Source organism: Oryza sativa, chromosome 8, assembly GCF_034140825.1.
Source record: "Oryza sativa Japonica Group chromosome 8, ASM3414082v1".
Lineage (NCBI taxonomy): Eukaryota > Viridiplantae > Streptophyta > Magnoliopsida > Poales > Poaceae > Oryza > Oryza sativa.
The window spans coordinates 11,194,175-11,210,000 of NC_089042.1; the positions used below are offsets into that span (position 1 = coordinate 11,194,175).

The 15,826-nt window shown below is 44.0% G+C and overlaps 2 pseudogenes; both read left to right on the forward strand.

Moving 5' to 3' along the window:
* Nucleotides 1–8,842: 8,842 nt before the first annotated feature.
* On the forward strand, nt 8,843–11,919 carry LOC136351534 (uncharacterized; annotated as a pseudogene).
* Nucleotides 11,920–14,154: 2,235 nt separating this feature from the next.
* The window catches only part of LOC136351535 (uncharacterized), a 3,628-nt pseudogene continuing 1,956 nt past the window's right edge, over nt 14,155–15,826 (forward strand).

Sequence of the window (15,826 nt, forward strand, 5' to 3'; positions counted from 1 at the left end):
ACTCGAAATTTAGTTTGGATTGTTAGAATTAAATAGGTTAGGACCAATTTAACCATAGTAAATTTTATGGGCTTACAAATTAATGTTAAGAGATTAATACCATCTTAAAAACTAACGAGAAAGGATCTTAACTTAAATAGGCTACTAATTGAGAGCACCTGTGGTTGAGATGGTGATGGGGCTGCTAAGCGCGCGCTCGCCGAATCTGTTGGAATTAATGGATGGGCTAAGGCCCACTCGAAGATTAATTCTTTATCACAAAAGCCCACCTCATGGGATGGCATGCATGTGGAGTTTAGTACCACCTTGCTTATTCTAGAAGAGGGGGGCCTCCTTAAAGGGAGGATGCCCTCCTAGCCACAGCATGTGTGGTGGAGAGAAGAGGGGGAACACACGTGTGCTCTCGCTCGCCTCGCCTGGCAGGGAAGGCGGTCCGCAAAATTGGCTCGACGTACGCGTCGAATGGTCCGCAAAATTGGCTCCTCACCCTTGCGCAGATGCAGCCTCCTTTTGCTGTGGGAAATTCGGATTTGTTTTGTTTTGGAACATTCCGAAAAATCCGGTGCGTGAAAACGGCGTGGAGTCCGAATAAGTTACGCACGACTTATCCGGTTCGGTTACGCGGAGTGGAGATCGTGCGGGCACCCTGATCAAGCGACCTATCTCTATATAAACCGAGCTGCCGCCTTCACGCAACACACGCGAAATCAATCTAGGGTTTGCCTCCTATTCTGTGCTGCGCCGTCGCTCGTAGACTACTCCATCCCGCTCGCTGGCGTACACCGGCGATCAGGAGAGCAGGTCTCCGGAACCTCTGCCTTCGACGTCCTGCATCGGGAGAAAGCGGCAATAAGGTTTTTGGGAAGCGCTCGACTGCTCCCTGTTCGTCCGTGACGGCTCGCCTTCTTCTCCGCTCGCTTGCTGCACGCCTTCGTCGATGCCCGCAACTGCGAGTAGTTCCTGCCGAGTAACCGGTCTTTCCGCCACCTCGGTACGTGTTCGACATGTTACGCATATTTGATCTGTTCATGTTTTACTGCTTAGTTTACATGTGTAGATCTAATGATGCGTTCATGCTAGTTTATATCTGCAATGTCATGATTTATTTATAGAATAAATTAAATCATTATGGGCGACAAGTAACAGCTAATCAGTCGATAATCAGTTAATAATCACTGATGTCGGAGGTGAGGATGACGGCCCGGGCGCCCGGCCGGAGTGGACGGCGCCGGTGACGTAGGCCGAGAAGCCAGCCAGGTCGAGGACGACCACGACGGTCTCACCGTCGCCGGTGGCCGTCAGCTCCGGCAGGTTTGTCGAGGCACGGTAAGCAGAGCAGATCGGCGGTGGTGGCTATGGATGAAAACGGATCGGAAACGGACGGAAACTAGCTTTATCATATTTATTTTCATATTTTTTTTCGGAATCAGAATCGAAAACTCGGATACGGAAATGAAATCGAATATTATCGAATACAGGTACAGAGCAAATACGAGACGGAACGAATACAGTAGCGAATATTTACCGATATATAAAAAGCCCCTCAAATTGAATTTCTTGATAAGGAAGAGATATCACATATTATTTTAGTTCAACATCGCCAACATTTATATCGTCAATTTTGTAGACGGTCTCACAACCGTATGTGAAAAATCGATTTTTATGGTTGTTTCTCTAAGAGATCCATATGCAAATATGATTACCATTTTCTATTCTCAAGACCTAGTACTAGATGTATAACTTACTTGCCATTGTATAAATTGGAGATGTTATTTATTTTACTTCACATCTTCGAAACTTGCAATATTTGTTTTATGCTTTAAATGCTTTCAAATACAAATGTTATAAGCTACAAAGTGGTAGATCCCGTTGAGCTCTACAACTTTGATATGGAACACATCTCCATCAGATATCATTTGATTTGTAGATCTGAGATTTTGAAAACATTAATATGGTATATTATAATGAATATTTAGACCCTTAAATAACCTCAAATAATAAAATAGTCAATATGAAAGTTGTAGATCTCATCGAGCTCTACAATAGATATAAAGTTTGTCCTCGTCTGATTCCGTATGAAAAAAGTTATGTATATACGTGTTTTTTTCTAAAATTTACTCAATGTTTGCGGATATCCGGAAAAAAATTCCGGATAGTTTATGATCGTTTTCCAATTCCGACGGATAGTACCCTTACTGTATTCGTTTTCGTTTCCGAGAAAAAAAATCCAAATTCGCTTCCGAATCCGAGAATTTCCGGATAGTTCCAACCGAAACTATCCAAATCCGAAAAATGGTCTGGACGGACAAAAACTATCCGAACCAGTTTCATCCCTAGTGGTGGCGGCGAGGCAGAGGTGTCTCCAGCAGAGCAGCAACGAAGTTGGTTTTTTTTCTATGAAGGGAGTACGTGATTAGCAATAAGTTTTATAATAAAATAAAAAATAAATAATTGAATTGAAAGTTAAAAAGTTAGAATCGAAAGTTTTAAGATCTGTACATAATTATTTTTTAAAAAATATCAAGTTAAAAGTTTTTAAATTTAATTTGGATGTTTAAATTTTAAGTTGAAAATTTTAAAAGTTGGATAAAAGAGTAAATTGTATTGGTGGTACACAAACTTGTTAGGTGGGTGCAATTTAGTACATGAACTTATAAAATGCTCGTTTTGGTACACGAACTTATCTAATCCGTACGAACTAGGGGTGAAAACGGTCACGGAAATTCCCGATCGACCAAGCGCCGTTTCCGTATAAGGGGTACCGTTTCCGACCATACCGTTTTTTTTTGGCTATTTTTAAATTTTGTTTTTCACAATTCTTTCTACATCGTATTAATATCGATACTGAGTAGTTAAATGGTAAATATGGTCAATTACTGGTCGATCGAGCATCGTTTCCAAAGAGGTGCTACCGATTCCGAAGAGGTACTACAAACTATGTCCAAAATGGCTTGGCAAGGATAATTCCACCTGGCTGATGTTGATTAGGATGTGGCGTGCATACGTATAGTGAGTATGCATAAAACATGCTATATTTATAAATTTGTTCTCTACTTTATCTTGAATTTTGTATGTTTCTAACCCTTGTATCATAGCTTAGTTTTTATATCTTTCTCTACAATCACTATATCTCATTCTATCTTTTTATTGGATAGGTGTATGTCTAAGTAGCAACCTTCTCATATATATGTTTACGTAGTATCCTAACCAGTGCATAAATCAACAAAATTAGTCATGTAATGTCCTTTTGACCTTATTTCGCACGCACAAGATAAGTTCACGTACGAAAATGAGCATTTTACAAGTTCATACACTAGATTGCACCTACCTGACAAATTCGTGTATCGCCAATGCAATTTATTCTTGGATAAAATATTTTAGAATTTTGAGTCGAAAGTTTTAAAATTTAGCACAAAGGTTTATTCTAATTTGAATTTAAACTTTCTATTAAAAAGTATAGACAAATTTATATGTGCTATATGCAGACTTGCATACGCTGGGGCAAATTGCAATTTGGCAACTAATCCTAATTAACTATTTTGGTCAACATATATACTCCCTCCCTCCCATAATGCAAGGGATTTTTAAAGGAATGTGATATATCTTAGTACTAAAATATGGACAGTAGTAGAACACATCACATCCCTCCATGATCTCTTATATCCTAGGACGAAGGTAATACAATACTAACAATTTTAGGTGCATGCACACACATGGAGTGTAGCAGGCCCATCTGTAGGGATGCAAGCGGGTAGTCCCGCTACCCGCATAAAAACCCGTTTGCTAGTCTATTTTTCGTATGGTAGTATAAAATTTAGAAGAAAAAATTAACTAGAAATGTAATAAGCTGGAAAAAAAAGCCCGCTTTCCCGCCCCGCTTGCATCCCTACCCATCCGGCCAGTTCACGCAGGAGGTGCAATTGCGCCAGCCCACGTGCCCGTGTGTGTTGGCTGTGCTGACTGTTTGCCACTGCTGCCGTTGCAAGATTTCACACCTCAGCATAGGAAATATAGGAGAGAAGACGAAGAGGAAAGATAGTAGTCATGGGCGTAGGCAACACACAGTCATGGCAACAGACCGGGGATGCCTAGGCGGTAGCGGTGGCTAAGGGAAGCGCGGGCGGCGACAATAATGGAGAGTCTAGGGAGCACAATGTTACCTTCTTCTGGCTCATTTCCATTAGCCTTGTCGTCGCAGGACTCGTCTACCTTCTTGTTTGCCTCGCCGCTCCTCCACCGCCCGACAAAGTCAACAACCAGTGGCAATCGACCCTGATCCTCACCAGCTTGCAATCGACAAGCTGTAACTTGCCAAACTCCACTGGGCCTCGCCATCCTCCGACGGCATTGGGATTCATGAGGAGTTCCATCGTCGTTGTCTTCCACTCCTCGAGATCAATGGGAAAGCGGGGATTTGCGCCACTCCGGCTAGCTCAAGATCATTGGAGCTTCACTAGAGATGGGCTTTACGGGCATATCCGGCACCCCGGTGTAGTTCCTATGTCAGCATCGACCATTCAATGTTCTCGGCCTCCACTTTTGCCTCTACTGTCATTGAGGTCATTGCCGCCTCAACCTTCACCTCCACTGTTTTCACTACTGCTCTCGCCGACAAGGTTGCCACCACACCTTAGACAACCAGGAGGAGCCGTCAATAAAAGAGATGGAGATTAGAATTATGAGGAAGAAGAGAGTGGGGAGGCTGGAGGAAGAAGATAGTGGCATTGTAATATGAGTCTCACATGGTTTATTTATTTTTATCTTTTCTTTTACTGACTATAATTTTATATAGGTGGCATGTCTGATGAAGAGCGGGTCCATATATCACGTAGGCATCAAATCAGCTGAAACCACCATTTAAACTGAGAGACTCGACTTATGCTGGTTTTGATAGTTAGAAAATACTGCATAGCCGATGCTGGTTTTGATAGTTAGAAAATACTGCATAGCCGTTTTTGTTGTTGAAGTACGCAAATGAAATTTTTAATAGTGGGAATAATTGACTATTTGCCACTTTTGCAAGTGGTGATAAAGGATTTACCACCCACATGTCATGGACAACGAGTGACAAATCCTTCATTTCCACATCTTAAAAATGGCAACAAAGTTAAATATCCCTTAGTAGTGGTGTAGGGACGTAAACTGGATTATTTTATCTCTTCTATTATAAAATCTTTATCTATTATAAAAGTTTAAGATGTTTTTTTCCTAGAAACTTTCGTACGTCACCCTTCTCGAGTCGGTTTCATATTCTGCAGACGCTGCGCCCCACACGTACACAAGCGAACGAGTGAGGGACATCGGATTTCCGTGGGCGTGAGGCGTGTAACTTCTGGTTTCTTTAGAGGAAAAAATGGTGTCCGATTCAGAAAGAAAAACAGACAACCGGAAATTTCGTCACTTGATATATGCATATGAAATTTCCAAATTAATTGGCTCGATCATATCCAAATAACAACTTCTAGGCCCTTCAAAATTTAAGATCTTGAACTCCAATAATATTCTGATTGGAAGCGGTAAAACTGAGATTGTCGCTCATAGGAGTCGAGTCCAAGTCCATAAAAATTCCCCCCTTGATCGTCAAATAAATCAAACAATGAGACAACCAAAAATAGCACAAAAAACCAATTAGCTCATGAACTTGCTACATCAATATCCCAAATCACAAAATCCTCAAAAATATTCACAAATCAAACCGCCACCACGCCGGAGAGAACTGCCGTCGGCTCAACTTCGGGGAGGTGAGGGGGCAACCGTGGAGGGAAGCTGTCGCCGCCGCTGCGGCCACGCCGAGGAGGGGGAGTAGCAGCCGCCGTTGGCTCCACGTCGGAAGGGGAGGGGGCAGCCGCTGCCACCACGCCGGGAGGGGAGGAGCAGCTGCCGCCACGCCGGGGAGGGGAGTAGCTGCCGCCGCTTAGGATTTGAAGAGACGGAGAGGAGGCGAGAGAGAGGATTGTGGCGAGAGAGGAGGCGTAGAAAAAAAGGGTGCCCGCGGCCAGGGGAGGCGCCGTGGGTGGTGGGGGAGCGGTGGAGAGGGACGGTGTTGCTGGATGAGGGGAGGCGCAGTGGAGGAGGAGAGAAGAAGATACGGGCGGGCGGAGGAGAGAAAAAAGAGGAAAAAGGCGGAGAGGAAAAACCGAAAAAGAAGAGATAAGGCGGGCGGAAAGATCGAGACACGCCCGCGCGCCGCTCTCTCGCATTCTAGGCTCCGCCCGGGTCCACGCTCTGATGGGCGATTTTTTTTTCATCCGTGCGAAAATAACCGGAAAAAAACCGGGCGAAAAAAAACAGGCGAAAAAAACGAAACTGATTCCCGTGGTAAAAAAGAAGGGGAAAAAAAATCTGTCCGATCCAAAACTGGGCAGAAAAAATCAAGCGAAAAAAAAAACAATCCAATCCCGTCGACAGTAAAAAAAGCGCAAAAAAAAATAAAAACGAATATGTCCGATTAAAAAAAGAATTATATGTGATGCGGTAAGAAAAAATCGAATCCTATTATATGTGATACGGTAAAAAATTAAAGATAATTATCTTTATGCCTATATTATAGAAATTAAAGATGATTCCGTACTCACGTTAATTTTTGTTCGTCATCTGAGTTAAACACGTATAAAACTTGGATCGGACCGGAAAAAACCATCTACTGACAACCGGATTCTCGGTCGGATGAAAAATCTCTACTATTATAAAAATTAAATATGTTTTTTCGGACACTTAGTTTATAATTCCGTTTACTATAGAAATAAATAAAGAAACGTATGAGAAATCTCTATATATGTTAACGTAAGACGATCGAAATACTAACTGCAGCTCATGATTTTCTCATGTGATCAAAATCCTAAGCCTTCACCCGTTACAACGCACAGGTATTTTTTTCTAGTATATTATAAAAGTTTAAGATGTTTTTGCCGAATTATTGGTACGTCGCTCTGAGTCCGTATCGATTTCGTTCATGGCTGTCCATCGGTACCGATGGTTTTTGTTTCGTCCGTCTTCGTTTTCGCTCCTAATCAGTGCACGTTGTGGGTCCAGGTGCACGCGTAGTATCGTGACGTCCCCACATCTCCTGCTGTTTCCCGGACTGTACATACACGCACATTGGCACGTCTCCTGGATGGGCACATCGGCACATCTCCTGGACGGACCGAGGAAACTGTAAAAGGACCGAACTTAAGTCAAGATAGGCTTATGTTTTGTACTAGGACAAACTATTAATTCGTAGGTAAAACTTTCATATTTTCTCTTGCTGACTTAAAAGCTATTTCTTGGAAATAAACTATGATAAAAAAATCAAAATTAACTCTGAAATTAAATTTGAAATCAACTTTTCTTTATGGAAGGGGTTGGATCATGAAAATTAAACCGTGATCATCTAAATGCTAATGCAATATTAATTTTTCCGTTGCAACGCACGGGCTTTTTTCGGAAAAATCAAAACAAAACAAATCAGCCGAGGTGCAAACTGGATCCTCTGCAGTTTATACTGCTAATGCAAGGTGCTACAGTATTTTGCAGTAGCACTTGTGCACTTAGATTAAAAATGAAGGGTTCAGATCATCCGGATACAGTAGCAACAATATTTTACGTTTTAGCCAGTACTATCGCATTCATACCATGGAGGTTGATAACAGGCATAGGATTATGAATGGATGGTGCAGATTTCTTCTAATGCAATTTACTGTAGCATCTCTGCATTTTGTACTCCAATGCAGAGGACCCCAATCCGCAAACGGGGCCTGGAAAAGCTTCGGCTCGGGCCCTACACTACTGGAGAAGAGGTCTTTGGAGGGTCGGCCGATTTCCACAATAGTCCCGGTTCCAAAACGAACCGGGACTAAAGTGGCTTATTAGTCCCGGTTTATTACTTCAACGGGACGAAGGGATCCACCAACCGGGACTAAAGAGGTTTGCCTCCTGACAGGGCATGTCAGACCTCTGTCGGGGGCTTGGGATCTTTAGTCCCGGTTCGTGTTACCAACCGGGACTAAAGATCATATCTTTAGTCCCGGTTGGTAATACAAACCGGGACTAAAGTGATTTGAGATCTTTATGCCCGGTTGGGGTTACCAACCGGGACTAAAGTTGCACAGCTTTATATACCCCTTCTTCCTCCTCCAGCCCGAGTCATTGCTTCAAAATTAAGCTTTGAGGGAGGGAGGTGCTGTCAAAATTTTAAGCAAATTTTTTTGGTGGTAATATATAAATTTGAGGTCTTCAAAAGGTTAGCAACTTCATCCTACTCTTTGTTTTGCTTAGCATCTACATTTGGAGCTATTTCTTTTTACATATTTTTCCCTCTAGAAAATGTGATGGAAGATGATGAGAGAGAAAGTGTGTGTAGGGAATAAAGAAGATTATAAATACTTGTTTGAATAATTACATATAATTTTGTATGAAATTATAAAACTAAGCTAATTTAATATTAAAATAAGAAAAACATATTAAATATTTGTTTATAATGTAATTAAAACATGAAAAATATGTACAATGAATTTAATAATAATGATTAATTGTATGAATAATTATATTCAATTATTGTATTATTATGTAATTACCTTGTAAATCTTGGATTTTGTATAATTACGATTTATATGTATTTCATATAGATGGATCGGCAATGGATGTACGCGGATCGGCGGTCGAAAGAGTTTATTGACGGCGTGCATTATTTTTTGGGTGTGACCAATGATAACAAGCGTAACGGTTTTATAAGTTGTCCATGCGACAAGTGCAAAACCAGAAGGAGTATTCCACCACATGAACTATTCATGCCCACCTGTTTCAGTGGGGGTTCATGCATAGCTACAATTGTTGGACCTCGCACGGAGAGGTTGGGGTTGCAATGGAAGAAGATGAAGTAGAAGATGAGAACATTCCGGACTGGGCTCAGTATGGCGGATTTGAAGAAAACACAATAGGCGAGGCGGAGCTGGATGTTAAAGGGAATGACGGTGCTGATGAACTTGGTCAAATATTGCGGGACTTACAGGAGGACTGCGAAAGTGAAAAGGAGGTGCAGAAACTGGAGTGCATGTTAGCGGACCATAGAACAGTGTTGTACCCAGGTTGCGAGAAGGGCTACAAAAAGTTGAGTACCATCCTAGAATTCTTGCAATAGAAGGCTAAAAATGGTGTGAGTGACAAGGCATTCGGCGAGTTATTGAAACTCGTAAAGAACATTCTTCCGGAGGGGAACGAATTGCCCGAAAGTACGTACGAAGCTAAGAAGACAGTCTGCCCTCTAGGTCTGGAAGTACAGAAGATTCACGCGTGTCCGAACGACTGTATCCTGTATCGCGGTGAGTACGAAAACCTGGAAGCATGCCCTGTTTGCAAAGCACTACGATACAAGATAAGACAAGATAATCCAGGTGAAGTTGACGGATAGCCTTTGAAGAAGAGAATTCCTGCTAAGGTGATGTGGTATTTCCCTATAATACCAAGGCTAAAGCGGTTTTTCAGGAACAAATCACATGCTAGAATGATGCGGTGGCACGCAGAAGAACGTAAACAGGATGGGATGCTGAGACACCCCGCTGACGGGTCGCAGTGGCGAAATATCGATAGAACATTTAAAGACTTCGACGAGGATGCACGAAACGTGAGGTTCGGTTTAAGCACGGATGGAATGAATCCGTTTGGAGAGATGAGCAGTGGCCATAGCACCTGGCCAGTCACCATGTGCATCTACAATCTTCCCCCTTGGCTATGCATGAAGCGGAAGTACATCATGATGCCGATTATTATTCGAGGCCTGAAGCAACCTGGTAACGACATTGATGTGTACCTAAGACCATTGGTTGAAGATCTGAAAGTGCTGTGGAGGAAAGAGGGCGTCCCCGTGTGGGATGAGGACAAGCAGGAGCAATTTAACCTACGAGCGTTGCTATTCGTTACAATTAACGATTGGCCTGCACTTAGTAACCTATCCGGACAATCAAACAAGGGGTACAACGCTTGCACTCACTGTTTGGATGAAACTGAAAGTACTTATCTGAAGCATTGCAGGAAGGTTGTGTACATGGGCCATCGTCGATTCCTTGCTACAAACCACCCTGTACGAAAAAAAGGTAAGCACTTCGAACAGAAGGCAGACCATCGTACTAAACCTAAACATCGCAACAGGAAAGCAGTGTTCGAAATGGTGAAGGATCTGAAAGTAGTATTTGGAAAGGGGCTTGGCAGCCAACCTATAGAGAGCGAAGATGGTCACGCGGCGATGTGGAAGAAAAACTCTATTTTTTGGGAGCTACCCTATTGGGAGGTCTTGGAGTTCGCCACGCAATCGACGTGATGCACCTCACTAAGAACCTTTGCGTAAACCTGCTGGGCTTCTTAGGTGTATATGGGAAGTCCAAAGATACACTCGAAGCACGCAATGATCTCAAGCATATGGAACAACGCGAGGGCCTTCATCCGGAACCGAACGAGAAAGGAAGCCATTACTTAAGTCCGGCGAGCTACACCCTAAGCAAGGAAGAGAAGGAGAGTATGTTTCAATGCCTAGAGAGCATCAAGGTATCGTCCGGATACTCCTCGAATGTAAAGAGAATAATAAGCACGAAGGATAAGAAGTTCACAAACCTAAAGTCTCATGACTGTCATGTGCTTATGACACAGCTGCTTCCTGTTATAATTCGTGGTATCCTTCCTGATAATGTGCGGGCAACCATAATGAAGCTTTGTGCTTTCATGAACGCAATTTCACAGAAAGTCATCGATCCAGAAAGTTTAGCCGCCCTTCAGCATGACGTGGTGCAATGCCTTGTCAGCTTTGAGTTGATCTTTCCACCGTCATTCTTCAATATAATGATGCATCTTCTGTGCCACCTTGTAAAAGAGATCGGTATTCTTGGTCCTGTGTACCTACACAACATGTTTCCTTTCGAGAGGTACATGGGCATTCTAAAGAAGTACGTTCGTAACCGTTCTCGTCCGGAAGCAAGCATCGCGAAGGGGTATGGAACAGAGGAGGTCATTGAGTTCTGTGTAGATTTTATTGAAGACCTCGAGCCAATCGGGGTACCCAAATCAATCCATGAGGGGAGACTACGGGGAAAGGGCACACTTGGAAGGAGAGCAATTATGACTGTAGACAACGATTTATTCCGTAAAGCACATTTCACGGTTTTGCAACAATCTTCGTTGGTTGCTCCTTACATTGATGAGCACCTTGCGATTGTTCGCTCAGAAAACAGTGGTAAGTCCGATGCCTGGATTACACGCCATCATATTGATACTTTCCCCGCTTGGCTGCGAGAATACCTCCTGGGTAACGAGACGATTGACCGACAACTAGCCTTCTTGGCTAGGGGACCCTCCGGCTCGGTAACTACATTCCAAGGTTATGAAATCAATGGATACACTTTTTACACAAGAGCCCAAGACAAAAAGAGCACGAACCAGAACAGTGGTGTTCGTATCGATGTCATAGGACACGATGGTCCAACTAGCACGTATGACGGTGTCATCGACAACATTTGGGAACTAGAGTATGGACCCCTGAAGGTCCCTCTGTTTCGGTGCCAATGGGTTGGGTTGACTGGTGGAGGCGTAACGATTGATGACAGCGGGATGACAACGGTTGACCTAAACAAGGTAGGATACTCAGATGAACCATTCGTTCTAGCCAATGATGTAACGCAATTTTTTTACGTGAAGGACATGGATAGCAAACCAAAGAAGGGGAAAGGGCCCGATGAGCCAAGACGCCATGTTGTTCTCCCAGGCAAGAGGAAAATCGTTGGAGTCGAGGATAAAACTGATGAAAATTACGATCTGTTTGAGGGGCAACCTCCGTTTGCAGTGATGGTTGACCCGAGCATCATACTATCAAAGGAGGACACGCCGTACTCACACAACGATCATAGCAAAGGAACAATAATGAGGAGAAAGTACGTGAGGAAGATAGCGACCTAGGTTGTTTGATGGAAGATGTAAATTATTTGTATTGTATTGAAGGTCGAACAATTTGGATCAATATATTATTCTCAACTGCTTAATTTGTAATGTATTACTATTTTTCAACCATATGATATTTATAAATGGTTACTTCCATTTATTTACACTTTGAATACAATTAATTAGGCAATATGTTATTTATAACTGATTATTGGTATTTATTTCCACTTTGAAAACAATTAAGTAGGCCATATCTTAATTATAAATGATAATTTCTATTTATTTACACTTTGAATATAATTAAATTGGCCTTATGTTAATTATAAATGATTATTTCTATTTATTTATACTTTGAGACCATTTACTTAGGCATATCCTGTTTATTTCTATTTATTAAAATTTTGAAAACATTTAATTCGGCCATACGTAAATTACGTACGATTTTGGTATTTATTTGGACTTTGAAACCATATAAATCGGCCATGTGTTAATTATATTGGATTTATTGGTATTTATTTCGACTTGTAAGACAATTTAAGAAGGCCATAAATCGGTTTTGTGTACACATCTTTAGTCCCGGTTATTAACAGTATCCGGGACCAATACAAATTTTGGAATAGCGGGAAAACATCTTTTGTCCCGGTTCGTGGCTTCCACCGGGACTAAAGATATCTTTAGTCCCGGTTAGTAGTAACAACCGAGAGTAAACATTTGTTCTTTACTCCCGGTTGTTACTACCAACCGGGACTAAAGAAATCTTTAATCCTGGTTGAAGCCACGAACCAGGACAAAAGATTAGAGATAATCCATTATATGCCACTGACTTTGTCGCACGTCTACGATTTGCCACTGACTTTGTCACGTTCTACAATATGCCATCGACTTTTGCTTAACTTCTACGATTTACCATCACCGTCCGGTTAGCCACCGTTAGTACTGTACAAATTTGTCGAAATGACCAAAATACCCCTATGACAAAAACTTCCAAAATTTGGATAAAATTATCAAAATATTATATTATAAACATAAGATTGTAAACATCCAAAATTTGACCAAAAACTTGAAATATGATATTTCATAATTTTTATCCAAATTTTGAAACCTTTTCTCCCAGGGGTATTTTGGTCATTTTGACAAATTTGTACAGTACTAACGGAGGCTAACCGGACGGCGATGGTAAATTGTAGAAGTTAAGCAAAAGTCGATGGCATATTGTAGAACATGATAAAGTCAGTGGCAAATCGTAGACGTGTGATAAAGTCAGTGGTAAATAATGGATTCTCTCAAAAGATTACCGGGTATAAATATCCACTGCATCGGCTTCCCTGTGCCACACTTAGACTTCTCCACGATCGATCTTCTTCCTCCCGCGCCATTACCGCCCCAGACGTCGCCGCCGCCTCCGCCGTCGTCGTCGTCGTGCTCGCCGCGCTCATCCGCCCTCGCGAATGCCACTGGCAACGTTGCCTCCCTCAAGGTGAGGGGCGCAAATCTTGCGCCTCCGATCTCGCATTCTCTCTCTCTCGATCGATCGATCTTGACATGCGCCGGCCGACCGGACCTCGCCGCCATCGTCGTCGCCGACTCCACCGCCGGCCGCCGCCGCCGCGCGCCGACACCACCGCCGCCGCACGCCGACTCCACCTCCACCGCCGCCGCCGCGCGCCGACTCCACCTCCACCGCCGCCGCCGCCGCCGCGCGCCGACTCCACCTCCGCCGCCGCCACCGCCGCGCGCCAACTCTACCTCCACCTCCACCTCCACCGCCGCCGCCACCTTAGCGACTTTCACGAACGACGACTTAGCGACTTTCACGAACGACGACTTAGCGACTTTGACGGACAACGACTTAGCGACTTAGCGAGTTTGCGACTTAGCGAGAACGACGACTTAGCGACTTTGACGGACAACGACTTAGCGACTTAGCGACTTTCACGAACGATGAGTTAGCGACTTTGACAGACAACGACTTAGCGACTTAGCTACTTTCACGAATGACGACTTAGCGACTTTCACGAACGACGACTTAGCGACTTAGCGACTTTCACGAACGACGACTTAGCGACTTTGACGGACAACGACTTAGCGACTTAGCGAGTTAGCGACTTAGCGAGAACGACGACTTAGCGACTTAACGACTTAACGAGAACAACGACTTAGCGAATTATACATGTATACTTGTAGGGTTTAGACGTATGAGCTGTACATGTTGATGTCCATGACCTCACTGTCTTTTTTTCTTTGCACGCACAGATGGCAGACCGCGATGACGAACAAATCCTGTTAGACACGATCGCAGAGGGCAGCAGTCAGTACTGGGTGGATGATGAGGGGAACGAGGATCTCAACCAATACCTGAATGAGGAGGGCAACGATGAGGGTAACCAGGAGGCTAACCAGGAGGGGACCGAAGAGGGGACTGATAGTCAACTGTCGGCCGGACAGAAGAGGCCACGCGGGAAAAGAGGTCCCACGAAGAAGCTTGAGGGAAGGCACATCGTTACTGAGATTGCCCCAGACGGTGAACCAGTAGCCCCGGCGGGTATAGGACGAAAGTTTGTGAATCATTGTGGTTGGGTCGTGAGAGACAACGTCCCCATCAGCATAGTGTACTGGCGTCGAACTAGGTCACGCGAGGATGAAGATAGCTTTCTCCCTGACACAGAGAAGGACATGTTGTGGACCACCATGCTGGAGACATTCATGATCCCTGAGGCAGATCATCCCAGATGCAAAGAATGGACCCTAAAGAAAATGGCAGAACTATTCCAGAGCTACAAATCAGATCTGTACAAGAGATACATCCTCAAGGGCTTGACACCTGATTTCAACGTGCATAACAAGCTTAGGGATCACTGGGATGCGTTTGTGGCATACAAGACTGGAGCGCAAGGGCAAGCATAGATAGAAAAGGACAAAGCCAATGCAGCTAAGAAGAAATACCATCACCGGCTTGGGTCAGGCGGATATGGAAAGGCAATCCCCAAGTGGGACAAGTTGGAAGCTGACTTGATAGCAAGGGGTATCGAGCCGGCCACGGCTAATTGGCCTGAGCGATCGAGGAACTGGTTCTATGCACACGGTGGATCGCTCAATCCAGGTGATGGCTCCCTCATATTCGGCGATATGATTCGAGATGCAGCACGCCGACTTGCGGATGCAATTGAAGCCTCTATGCAGGGGACTTTCCGGCCCGACAGAGAGAAGGACGAGCTCACCCTCGCACTAAAGAATCCTGAGCATCTAGGACGAACGTGAGGAAAAGGCGTCCTTCCTTGGAAATATAGATTCAAAGAGGACATCCACACGTATAGGAGTCAGATGAGGAGCAAGAGGGATACAGAGGCTAAGATCGTCGATCTTGAGTATAGGGTGTCCACCTACGAGGCAAGGATGCAAGAGGAGGTGACAAGACAGGTGGACCAATGCCTGGCCGAGCAGCACGGAATGGAAACACAAGCGCCTGTCATGGTGAGCCCCTCGGGCAACCGTAGCAGCTGCGCATCAACGGGCCAAGTTGGATCAGAGGGCATTGAGGCAGTGGCAGCTCAGGAAGCAACCCACTTCCCCGTTGATGATATCACGCAGCGAACACCCTGCGATATGCATACTCCCTTCAGGAACTTGTCTATCAAGGTATGCGAAATGCGAAATTTGTTACATATATATGTTGATTAGTAATTAATGAACTATATTTCTTGTGAAGGCCGCGTCGGGCATGGCCATACCCACGGACCCTTCGAGTACATACCATTGCAGGCCCATTCCACATGGATATGCGAAGGTCGAGATAGAGCTGGTGGAATGAACCTACGAGGATCTCGAGCTTGACATCCCCGGAGGAGACGGGGAGAAGAAACTTGGAGACACAGCCCACGCCATCATACTCTGGCGTAAGAAGTACATAGTGTTTCCCGGGCAAGAA